Here is a 13,721-nt window from a genome sequence, read left to right as displayed (position 1 = left end):
TAAGATATTCCTGTTGTTCCCAAGGAGACACGAAGGTGGAATTGCATGACAGAATTATTACAGAGGTGAGCTCAAAGTGCTGGGGAATCTGAGTGGGTTGCGTTTACCCCAGAAGGTAGGGAACAAGAGGCACTAACGGGTTATTTTAGTAAACATATTCTGAAGGCTTAACCCTTGCACAACTCCTCATCACCAGCTTAGGAGTGCTCAGAGAGGTGAAGAAACTCGTGAGAATGGAACTCTTCCCCACATCTCATCGTGAAGAAAGATTCTTCTTTTGTGGTACCATAATGCTTCAAAAGTATCTGTCATGGTGCCTGACACAAAAGTTTATTCAGCAAGTATTCTTTATGCTTATCCATAATTTATCATTACAATCCATGTAAACACCTACAGTGCAGTTTTCAGAGAAGCTAAACATTATGAAATGTATCTCATATTGTTCCTACATTTTCTATATCTGTATAATATCCATCTATGTATTTGACTATCATGGCATCTCTATCTCTTACATTTCTCTCACACTATTACATATATGTCTACATGCTATGTATCAGAGCACATACATACAAACACAGATACACTTACATAAAAATATATACATAAAAACTATCAGATGATTCACCATCAGTTTTACTCATTAACTTAGAGAATTTTCTAAGAAATGTTCAAAGTAATCCAGAACAATAGAAATTGCAACTGAAATAAAAGAAAAAGAAACTCAAACATAGGGACTGGAGAGATGGCTCATACTGCTCTTGCAGAAGACCAGAATTCACTTCCAGCACCATGTTAAGTGGCTCACAGTTGCCTATAATTGAGCTCCTGGGGACTTAATGCCCATGAGCACCAAACACACACGTGCAAAACCCAATAAATATACAAATACAAACATTTTAATAAATGAATCTCTAAAAAACAATTCAAACAATAATATGTACGAGAAAAGAGGTAAATTTAGGCACAGCTTGTTACTTACTGCAAGGCTGCCAGCACAGTCAGGAGACAACACAGTCTGCCTATACCAACATCTAAATCTAATGCGGGCAAATCAGGGACAGATCTGAAGAGAATCCTCACATTGCCTGTAATCATCAGAGATGAGTGGTTATTTCAGGAATGTACCAGATTACTGTAGATGTCCGTAAAAGTCAACTGAAATATGATTACAAGAGTCATTTATATATGAATTAAAGACTAGAGAGTTCTTGAAGAGAAAAATAAGGCAATTAATGTTTAATATTAACAAATATTAAATTAAGAATTGAAATAATTTTTTTAAAATATCCATTGAAATATAGAAAAACAAATTCAATTTCAAGGACATCATGAGGATTTTTTTTACATTAGAATCTACAGAATAAGTAGCCATTTTAATAGGAGCTTTCATGTTTTTAACACTACTTCATATCAATAAGGCATTCAAATTAACGTAGGCTCTGCAATGTTCGATCATAAATAAACCTAAGTGTGTTAAGCTTCATGCTTAAAATATCAGTGCATGTAAATAATGGATGACCATGATTTAAAATGATCAACAGAGGTGAACTTTGGAGAGCTACATGTAAATTTGGTTTTTCCTTTGGTTTTTTTTTTTTTCTATAAACATCATAGTTTAATTATAAAATCATAAATCTATCAGTTATTTAATTCTATTCTTTTTACTACTCAACAATAAAAACTGATAACAATTATTTCATCTATTTTATAACAAAATTATTCAAATAATTTCAATAGAATATTTGTTCAAGTATATGTATGTGTGTATATGCATGTATAATGTATTTATGATTCAGAAAACAGACATGAAGAAATTAAAATTTTTACAGGTCTCTCTTTTTTTTTTTTTTTTTTTTTTTTTTTTGGTTTTTCGAGACAGGGTTTCTCTGCGTAGCTCTGCGCCTTTCCTGGAGCTCACTCGGTAGCCCAGGCTTGCCTCGAACTCACAGAGATCCACCTGGCTCTGCCTCCCAAGTGCTGGGATTAAAGGCGTGCGCCACCACCGCCCAGCAAGAAATTAAAAATTTTAATACTCAGTGTTTAAAAATGTCAAATTTTGCTTTACAATTTAGATGTTGTTAAGTATTCTATTTAGTGCAGATAAGAGTCTTGTGCTTGACATTCAAATAAACCTATAAAATCACCTATGATAAAAAATGTGGCTCAGCTTTTATTAATTTCTATAAGAATTCTGATAGTCAACTGAAATGCAATACATTAACAATTGTAAAAGTATAACAGAGCTTTTAAAAATTAAATTTAAATAAACTTTTTGTTGGTCTATATTGTTACAATCAAAAGAGGAGGCTACACCTCATACTTAAGGCCCAAAGGATATTTATAAAGCTACCATCTTAGTTATGTTTCATCAATCTCATCAGCCATCTATAATCAGATTTATGAAATAATATACCTGGGAAATATCCCAATAAATTATGTACCTCCCAGTCATATAACCATGCTATTTTTGTGTTGACTTTCCTACTATAGACATAAAGACTACTATTTCAGGGATGTCACAGAATGGATTAACATGCATCTGAAGGACAGGGCTCATTGTTATCAATCATCAAAGCAAAAAGGACAGAGTAGAAAAGTAATTATTCTTAGGTCAAAGGACACAATTTAATGCTAAAATGCAATTCTTTCAATAGGACAATTTTTGTGACCCATGGATTAAGTTTCATTTCATAAGAACAGATGTGAATTGCACTAATTGCCAGGATCTAAGGTTTTTATATCATTTTAAAGCACTTAAATTTACATGTACAATACCTATTCACTATGCCAACATTCTATTATCATGCAAGCTTTGATCTTTTCCTTGTGAAATTACTTCAAATATAAAATAGACTTAATATCAAAAATGAAATGATATGGAAGTCATCTATATTGAAGGCTAAAACATGTTACAAATTTTCAATATTTAACTTACTCTGTTAATTTCTAGGAGAAAAAAAAGAGTTTGCCACTAAAGTAAAAAGATTAAAGTACACAGAGTAATAGAATAAACTTTGTTTCCTTAGTACATTTTTTTTCTTCTAGAAAATAACACAGAATAGAATAAATTAAATATTGAAACTGTGGCAGTTTGAATGTATTTGGTCCACGTATTCTCATTGGGAGTGGCATTTAGGAGGTGTGGCTTTGTTGGAGTGGGTGTGGCCTTGTTAGGGGACGTGTGCTACTGTGGGGGCGGGCGTTCAGTTTTCCTATGCTCCTATGGTACCAATTTTCAGTATTAGTTATTTTTTTTATTATGCTAGAAAAGGCATGAGGTAGTTGACCACATCTGAATGTATCAGGGAAGCAGAGAGACACATATACTGCTCACTTGACTCTCTTCTTTATTCCCCCAGCGTATTACAAGCCACTCACAATCAAATCTCAGTTAACCCTCTTTAGAAATATCTCAGAGGTGTTTCCAGAGATGTGCCTCCTGAATGATTCTAAATATACTCATGTTGAAAATTATGGGTAATTGATTTTTATAATTTTTATATTGTTCCATAGAAGTCAGAATAAGTACATTAAAATTTATATTGTTTCTTTATTCTATATATTTGATTAACTTCTTGGTATTTCTTTAGTTTTAATCCCTCAGAGAAAATGTTCATTGAGTGAAACATGGTGATTGACTGAAGTATGTTTACCTAAAATGACCAGAGCACATGTTCAAAAATTAGAAGTTTGGTGACCAAATTAATCTTGCTGTTTTCTTCCCATGGAAGCTTAGAAAAACAGAAATTGATTGCTTCGCAGTTTAGAGGGACAAATCAATTCTAATACAATAGAAACTATCTATCTTTTATGAATGTGGGTTTATATAATGACAAACTATTACTTCCAATTCCATTTGAGTATTTGGGTCAACACTCCACACTGAATGCACCTGTATTGAGTTCTAAGTCATAAGCACAATATTACTGAGTGAAGTAATTTCAAGTACAATTTTTTCCATTTTCTTCTTCATAACAAATGTCACAGATCATTTTCTGAAAATAACACAATGAATCTTTTGATTCCTCCCATGCTATCCATTAGTAATTCTATGGCTGTTGTAGAAACTGAGGCCATTTTTATTAAGCTTTTTAAATTGCTGTGACATCAAGTGGCATCCACTAGTTTCCATTGGCTTTCTCTGTAACAATGTTAATTATATTTGAATAATATTGGTAACATTTTAATCACACGATAGGTCCCACTTATATTTCTAGAGGTTTTTATTTATTTCTAAACTTAAATCAGATAATCATAATAAACCATTTTACAAAAGATATTATATAAAATAATAAATTTACCAAGGAAAATGAAAATTTGAATTGATGTTAATTAATTTTATTTAATTTTTTTAGCTGCTTATTAGCAGTTAACACAAGGTAGTTGACTTCTTCTTCCTCCTCACCATCATTCTATTCCACTGTTGCAAGGGCTTGATGAGTCCCAAAATATCTCCCTATAGTCTAAACACTACACTGTATAATTTAGTATCTATTATATAATGCACCAGGATCTTCAAAATCTACATCTGTACATGGAGATTCCTGCCTTATACCCCTTATAACTTCAATTAAAAATAATCATATATTTTAGCCGGGCGGTGGTGGCGCACGCCTTTAATCCCAGCACTCGGGAGGCAGAGGCAGGCGGATCTTTGTGAGTTCGAGGCCAGCCTGGGCTACCAAGTGAGTTCCAGGAAAGGCGCAAAGCTACACAGAGAAACCCTGACTCGAAAAACCAAAAAAAAAAAAAAATCATATATTTTGAACTAAATTATTCATATGTGTACCCATAGTTGGTAAATCATTGTACTTTACACAGGTTAAAAAAACAGTGGGCATTCTTCACCTTAAACTTAATATATAACAATACATATGGGACACACATATATATATATATATATATATATATATATATATATATATATATAAAACTGTTCTGAAGATACACTGGGATTGATCCCAAAGCTGTTAACATAAAGGAAGTTGACTTCATGGAATAATTTTAATTGTTATTTGAGAAAAAAGTTAGCCTTAATAGAGGTTTCTTGATAATTCTTATTTAGCACCAAATGTATACTGACAAATTTCAGGCGTTATTTTAAATCACATCCAAACAACACATTTATACTAAGTTATGAATCTATCAATCTCTGAGATTCAGAGAGATCATGTCGCCTTCTAAGTTTTGTGATATTCTCAGGACCAATCAACCTTCTAAATGTAGAAGGGCAAATCAATCATATAACAAAATAACTATTGCCCTGTATCTTTCCTCAGCTGGATGCAGAGAGTGATTCTTGGTGGTTCACACTGCTTCTCAATGGGGACACAAAATAAGAGAATTTAATTTTTAAGGCAGACACATCAGACACTGGAATTCTTTTCTTATACTTGAAATTGCATTCTATTTCTCCACACAGAAGTAGTTTCTCTTCATCTTTCTCTAGGACTGGGTGCTAAAGATACTGTATAATATACTGATACATGAATCAAGACAGTAGGTTCCTTAAAAGAACTAAAAGTTGAAAAATAGCTTTCATTATAAGAGAAAACTTAATCATGAATTTGGAGAATTATCTACCCATATCATTAATTATTAATCTTAGAACTCGATAAAATACAAAGCATGCTCATTATCCTTGTATTTATTATCCAAGAAGCTATATTTATGATTCTGTGAAGAAAAGTAAAATCCACAATTCAATAAAATATTCTCTAGTGAGCTGACTGTATATAAAATTGATCTTCCTTCAGACTCTCTCCCTCTGTGCCTATCCCCATCCTCTTCAAAGAAAGATGCAATAAAAATGATTTACATTAACTGATTCTCTGAAAAGACTTTGGGTAAAGTCAATGAAATACTAGCATATTTTTCCAATACCCCATGAATTGAGATTAAGATTCTACATTGTTCATAATATTTTGCCTGTCCCAAACTTGTAACTCTAACCTATGTGATGCAAAACACGTAGGTTATTTTGTTTGTTTCATGAAACTTCATCTATTTAAAAATCTTGGAATCTTAAAAAAAAAAAAACAAAAAAAACTTAAGTGATTATGAAATCCAACCACTCATCTTCAATTCCCTTTAGGACCTAGGTGAGGAGCACAGATTCCAGAGATCTAACTTGTCCATAGTTTCATATATGGTACCCTTTTCTGAACACTACACACTGAGTGTATGATTCCTCATGAGATTCACTCCTTGCTCCTGGACTCACATCGTTCCTATAATTATTAAAACACTAGATTAATATTAATTCTCCCATAGATTATCACCTGCATGTTAATGAATTTCTAGTGACCTTGACAGACTAGTGAACAGGTGAAATGCTCCCCATCTACCTCCAAGTTAAGTAAGTACTGAACAAATGAGTATATAAGGAAGAATATTTGAAAAGACAAAACAATGGCTATCAAAATTGCAAATGAAGGGCATCCAAAACCTACTTAAAGGATACTTTATTGTAAGGACTTCTATGGATGATCTGAGACAACAAAAGATAAAAGAATAAGAAGATAAAAGGATAAAAGCATTGGTCTCAAGAAAAAAAATGAGATGTTAGTCAGTCATTAGTATGTAACAGAAAGCCCTCTTACCATATCTTAAAGGATAAGAGAATCTATTGTTGAATGTCCAGCATAAGCCTTTGAGAAAAGTTTGCTTTGGGAATCTTTTTGAGGTATATGTGTATTTATTGAAGTGTAGTCTCAAACTAGGAGTTGGGAACTCAAGAACCAATCGTATGTTTTCATAGATGAAATTCAAAATTATGAAAGATGAGATGGCCTTTCACTGTTTACCTCTGTATTAAGCGGAAAATATTTCCAGAATCTCTTCATTCAATTACTATTCTGCCTAGTTGTCTACAACTAACTTACACATCCACATAGAGACAAAACCTAAGATGTAGGAATGAGAAGCTTCATAACCAGCAGAGCCTTGAATCAAACATGTGTCACCACTGTGGCCAGCACCTTGCTGTGCCAAAAGGATGAGAAGCTAGGGAGAGAAATGTGGTGGTACTGTGTTCCCCAAAATATTGTGTACCTTAATAAACTTATCTGGGGTCAGAGAACAGAAAAGCCACTGGATACTTAAGATAGGCAGTGATAGCACACGCCTTTAACACTAGCATTCCAGAGGCAGAAACCCATGTGTTCAAGAATACAGCCAAGCATGGTGACTCACGCCTTTAATCTCAGAAAGCGAGCCTTTAATCCCAGGGAGTGGTAGTAGAAAGCAGAAAGGTATATAAGGCGTGAGGACCAGAAACTAGAAGCATTTGGCAGGTGAAGCATCTGGCCTGGTTAAGCATTCAGGCTTTCGAGCAGCAATTCAGCTGAGAGCCATTCGAATATGAGGACACAGAGGTTTCCAGTCTGAGGAAACAAGACCAGCTGAGGATCCGGCAAGGTGAGATAGCTGTGGCTTGTTCTGGTTCTCTGACCTTCCAGCACTCACCCCAATAACTGGCTCAGGTTTGATTTTATTAATAAGAACTGTTAAGATTCCTGCTACAGAGAAAGATAAAGAGGAATTTGGACAGGCACTGTCCTCACCATATGTACTTCCTAGGGTCAAGTGTGAAGCACTTGTGAGGCCCACCTGCGGAAAGGCAGGAAATATTGGAAATTCTGATAGGAAAAATAGTGAAGAGGAAATTGTGAAGACAGCAACTCAGACCAGAATTTTACATGTAAGGAATCTGGCATCAGGCCCCTACACAGAGGAAGCTAAAACAGCCCACATTTGCAAATGATTGGATTAAAAAGAATACTGCATGGAAACCTCACTAAGACAGGTATTGCTGACAGTTTTCCTAGACTCCCTGGGAAAAGCCAGGACCACTCTATGGAACACATTTCCAGTGTTTAGAGTCCTGGAACTTTTATTCTGATAGTAAGAGGGAAAAAATGGTCCACTGTGAACATGTACAATTGGTAATTAGGTTATATATTTATTTGTTTGCTGAAATACAAAATAGAAAACTACAAAATAGAGAAGACAAGCCAAGGACTCTCTGTTTTAGTTATTTTAAAACAAAGTAAATCCACATTAGCCAGTATAGAGTATGAGAAGAAAATTCACTAGAAGGCAAATTATATGTGTTCAAGACATGAATAAAAGAAGGTGTATATTGCAGAACTGAAAGGCTAGTATAAGGGGAGAGAGAGAGGTTAAGAGTGGGAAAGGAAAAAATTCAAACTTGATTCTAAGAGTGTCAGTTTTGTAATGTAGTTTTTGGAAGATCTCTGAGTAATGAAGCTAAGACAGAAGAAGGAAATGAATAAATATGGGATGTGAGGCTACTGAGACCAAACAGGATTCTGGTGAGGTGGCAACATGTATAGAAGAGAAACAGAAGACGAGACTTGGCAAGAGAGTCCACACCATGGTTGCAAGGATGGCAAAGAAGGAATAAGATAAGATAAAAACTGTTGCTGAGACAGCTCTCTTGAGGAAGTACAGATTTCAGGAAAACTTGGCTTTGGTTTATTTAAGCTGTCAGGAAGCTGTAGGGCAGAAAATTCCCAAGCAGCAAATCTAATTTTGTGGTACTTATGATCCATCCAGGGAAGGAGATGAGTAGAGTGTAAACACAGAACTACAACGTGTGGTTTGGAAATGTGAGTTTCTTCAGACAGGCCCTTGGAAAATTTGAGCAGTATAGGCGGGACTCACAGAGAGGAGAATTGAGGGACAGGAAGGCAGACGGACACACTGCCATCCGCCGCCATGACAAACAGCATGTGAAGATACCAGTAAGCCACGAGTCATGTGGCAAGGTATAGATTTATGGAAATGGATTAATTTAAGCTATAAGAACAGTTAACAAGAAGCCTGCCACGGCCATACAGTTTGTATGCAATATAAGTCTCTGTGTTTACTTGGTTGGGTCTGAGCGGCTGGGGGACTGGCGGGTGACAAAGATTTGTCCTGACTGTGGACAAAGCAGGAAAACTCTAGCTACAGCAGCTCTCCTAGGCTAACATCAGAACCCAGCTTTCTCTGGCTTCTAATGTTTATGGAAAAGGAGAGACTCTCTAGGAATCCTCCAGGCCTTTAGCACCAGATGGACTGCTGAGGCATCCAGCCTCCTGCATAGAGCAACTACCAATTTTGGGGCCTCTCCAATATAAGACAGCAACTGTGGGGTTACCTCGCCCCTACTGTGCAAACTAGTCTACTAAATGCCCTTTCAATATATTCATTCATTCCACCAATTCTATTCCTCTGGAGAGCCTGAATTAATTTGCCATTTATCTTTAGAAAATGTCCATCTTCTCAAACAAAAACTGAAAACTCACTAACCAATAAGTCCCCATGTTTCCTTACCCAGGGCCTAGAATACACCTCTGCACTCTCTGCCTAAACCCAACTAGTTAGTTTGTATGTGGAATCATAAATTAGTTGTCTATTTGTAACAGACTTTTTCACTCCAGATAATGTCATAAAGTCTTTCTGTACCATGCATCAGTATCTCCACCACTGTCAGGATTGAATAATGTTCCATGGCATGCATATGCTGCTGTTTTATTTCTCCATGTATACATACATAGACACTTGGATTTCCTTTCTATTCTGACTATTGTTGTTGGCTCTGAACATTGGGGTATAGATCCTTTCAAGTTCATTTTTAAAAAATCCAGTCTAAGGGTTTAGGAAGTGCAAAGATAAGCACAGCCCTGACATATTTTCACATATTATTTCTACAAGTCCTAAGTAAAGACAATGAAACCTTGTTTAATTATTTCTATAATAACCTTTATCATAAACATGGTCATTGCTTTCACATGAAGACCTATTTTTTATTATTATCATATAATTACTACATATTTTATGTAACATTATTACATAATTTTTATATTACAAAATTATTATATTTTATAGATTAATGTTGCATGCATAACTAAATAATAGTTATTAGTACATAATTTTCTCAATTAAGATGCCTTAAAATATTATTTGTATACTTAACAAATGGCTGCTTTCAAGATAACTTATTTATCTCATTGGATGGTTTTAATATATTTGAAATATGTTAACATTGTAATGGAGCAATAATTTATTAATGAGAAGTATAAATATCAATTAAAACACAATGAAAGATAACATTTATAGAAGTTCTATTTTATATGTGAAATTATATATTTTATAAATAATTATATAATTATGGAACCATCATGTAACTAAAGTGTGGGCATCCACAGAGACTCGGTAGTGAGGCCTTATTCTGTCTTGACTCCAGGTCAGAGAGTCCGAGCTTGTTTTGCCCAGCAAGGCTGCATAACAAGATGCTTTGGCCAAGGGTATGGTTACCAGATATCTTGAGTACTAAAGAGGTGTTTACACTTGTTTATACTTTGTACCTTGACCGTGAAAGGGGGAGGTCTTTTGCCTCTCCCCTTGATGGTATATAAAAAGGCTGTAAATAATATTCTCAGGGCTCTCTCAAAGCTATCCTGTTTCTCTTGTCTTTGATCTGTTATTTCTCAGTCCAAACTCCTCTATACCATGGACTGCACAAATGTCAGGCTGGACTTGACACTAAAGTATTATGGAGGGTTTTGGAAGATGATGCAAGACCAATTCTTGATATCTACGATGGTACCAAGCCCTGTGAAATATGACCTTTAAGTTACAACAGTGATTTACTTCATGGAGAGCTGAATAATGATGCATAGAGTATGTAGTGTGAATATTTTGACTAACACACTCTTCTTAATAGCACAAAATACAGAGGCATTAGGTATGAAGAGAAGAAAAATGTCAACACTTCCCAACAAAGTTATATTCTAAGTGCTGTGATTCTACTTTGTCTGGTATTTAAACTCCTTCTATTGACTGTTTATCATTTGTAAGGAAAAGTTGGTTGATTGACAAATACTATAGAGTTGTCTGTCTATCCTCAAAGCTTTTGCAGTTTATCCTAGCACAAAAAGACACTGGCTGAGTGAACACTGGTAAGGCACAGAATTGAATTTTGTCCTCTCTGCCAGAAGACAGATGAAATACCCTGGATTGGTGCTTTAACTGCTCAAGGCTCCCAGAGCTAGCAGAATTGAAAGTGCCTTGTTTGCCTGGAAATGTAAACAGGGTCCTCTGCAAAGCTACCTTTCCCAGTTCACTTCCTTTTTTTTTTTGGTTTTTCGAGACAGGGTTTCTCAGTGTAGCTTTGCGCCTTTCCTGGGACTCACTTGGTAGCCCAGACTGGCCTTGAACTCACAGAGATCCACCTGGCTCTGCCTCCCAAGTGCTGGGATTAAAGGCGTGCGCCACCACCGCCCGGCCCAGTTCACTTCTTACAGAGCACTGAAATAGTCAAGGATTATCTCCAGGATCCCTGGGCCACCAAAGGACATTCAGAATTTATCTATCTTGTTTAGGTGATTTTTGTTTTAAAAATGCAAAATCCCCTGCAACGTGATGTTGTAATTGTCCCCAGAGCAATCAGAATGATACTGAATAGAAAAAGTTGTGCCCAGTTTATTTCAAGGACTACTGAGTATGTTCTAATATCTTTATCTTGTTTCCTGTGAATGACAGATACAGAAGGAAATGTATTAAATAACTGAAGTAAGAGAAAATAGATTCAATACAACATTCTGCATTATTTTTTTCTATCTAATATAAGGAGAAAAATTTATTTGTGGCCTATAAATATTACAGCTGTAAAACTCAATTGAGTATTCAATTTTAAAATTAAATGTTCAATTACCATATTTTAAAGTGTCCAGTAGTTAATGGTGCAAAACATCTGGAGGCCACATTACAATTTAATCACAAAATGGCCATCTAATATCAGAAAGCAGCTTCCTGTTGCATTCATCTTTTGTTGTTTTCGGAAGTAAATGCATATTAATTTAAAAATGCTTTCCACCAGGTTTCTTGTTCCAATTAAATGATAAAGTATGTGGGTAGAGTTCAATATAATACAATAAGTTCCTGTCTTGTTTTGTTTGTATAGCTAAGGAGCATATTTCTCTATTAAAACACATGAATCCCAAATGCAAAATCAGAAAATAAAGAGCTAACCTATTTAGCATTGTTACAATCGCCCAGTCATAGAAGACTATATCAAGTTTATGAGAATATTTATGTAGTTATTTATAATCCAATAGAGACAATATATGGCAGAGGAAGAGTATAAACATAATTCAATGTGTTTTATTTGTCTAGTTATGACAGAAGTCATACATGCAACAGTCAATACACTATTCAATTAAGTAGGTTCATGATGAAATGGAACAAGAAAGAGCAAGACAATAATAGAAAGTGTTCCAAAGTGGAGAGAATGTTTACACTCACATGTAGAAGGACAAAGAAGGCACTGGGGTCAGGAGCCTAGTGAAAACCTGTAGAATCGCTTCCACATCACAAAACCATTTAAAATAAATATAAACTGATCAATACTTACTTACTGTTGGTTAATTTATCAAATGTGTTGAACATGCATAACCTATGTGTTCAAATAGCAACTTAGAGGGACTATATATATCATCTTAGAAAATATCTATTTTAAGCCTTTAATTTAAAAGATATAAGTAAAAGACTAAGTTAAATGATTTACCAAATGTCAGGCATTTAGGAGAATGGAGGGGCTGGGGCAACAGTAGCTCGGTAGTCAGGTGTTTTATTTATGTCTATTACCCTCTATCCAATAGCTAAACAATTTCACTAATTTCTTGATTTCCCATACAGAAAAGAACTTGTTTTAAATTCAATGTAGTAAGGTGCCTTAATTACTTATTTAAAACTTTTATACAAACCAGTATACATATAAAATTGTCAAATAGTATTTTGCAGAAAACATGCCAAATATATTCAGTCAGATTTAAGTACAGTTGCAAATTAAAGACAAAAATGGTCTTCTATAAGAGAAGAAAAATGAAGTCATCTCCAGAATGAAATAATAACTGGCACAGAATAGCTTACACATATAAAAATAAAGCAAGGTAATTAAAACAAAATGCATTGTCATTTAAAGACCTTATAACTCATTCTTTCTAGGTTAAAAATTATCTTGTCATATTTAGGAAATCATGTCATACCTTAAATATACTAAGGTAAATAATGATGTTTTAAAATCAAATAAATGTGTGATAATGAAAAAATTACAAGTGACCTTCATCAAAACAGATCCTTTAGATAGGAGGGGATTTCACAGATGGAGTGTCCTACAGCTTCTGTAATTCTGAAATCCATCTTCACTACTCCAACAGTTTAGTCATATTGAATGCACAGTGACTAGAAATCTTCAGCATAAATTCCTTGCTATGGAATTCTCTCCTACTTCCTAACCCACCTCCATAAATCACTTTTTAAAACAAATCTTTGTTATGCCCTTTAGATCTACACTGACCCTCATGCAGGCCATTATTTCTGATCCCTTATTACGGGAAAATTATAAGCTGGATTATATAAAATAGTAAATGTCATAATGATATATCTAAATTATCTGAGGACACCCTGTTTGGTGAACTGTCTTATATTACCTGTTAAAATGGGGAATGTTAGTTGGATATCTTTACTGAGGATAAAACCTGGTTACTTTTCACATTTTATGCTATATCTCCATTTGTTTTTACATTTAATCTCTGTGTGTGTGTGTGTGTGTGTGTGTGTGTGAGAGAGAGAGAGAGAGAGAGAGAGAGAGAGAGAGAGAGAGAGAGAGAGAGAGAGAGAGAGAGAGAGAGAGAGAGAGAGAGATTCAT

General features: G+C 34.7%; 1 protein-coding gene across 3 annotated transcripts in view; it reads right to left on the bottom strand.

Annotated features, from left to right (window-relative positions):
- Positions 1-13,721, bottom strand: part of Ccser1 (coiled-coil serine rich protein 1) — a 1,158,948-nt gene that overhangs the window by 880,079 nt on the left and 265,148 nt on the right. The gene's annotated exons all lie outside the window — the stretch shown is intronic.

The sequence above is a fragment of the Peromyscus maniculatus genome, chromosome 3 (assembly GCF_049852395.1).
Source record: "Peromyscus maniculatus bairdii isolate BWxNUB_F1_BW_parent chromosome 3, HU_Pman_BW_mat_3.1, whole genome shotgun sequence".
Lineage (NCBI taxonomy): Eukaryota > Metazoa > Chordata > Mammalia > Rodentia > Cricetidae > Peromyscus > Peromyscus maniculatus.
This window is presented reverse-complemented; position numbering and strand designations above follow the sequence as displayed.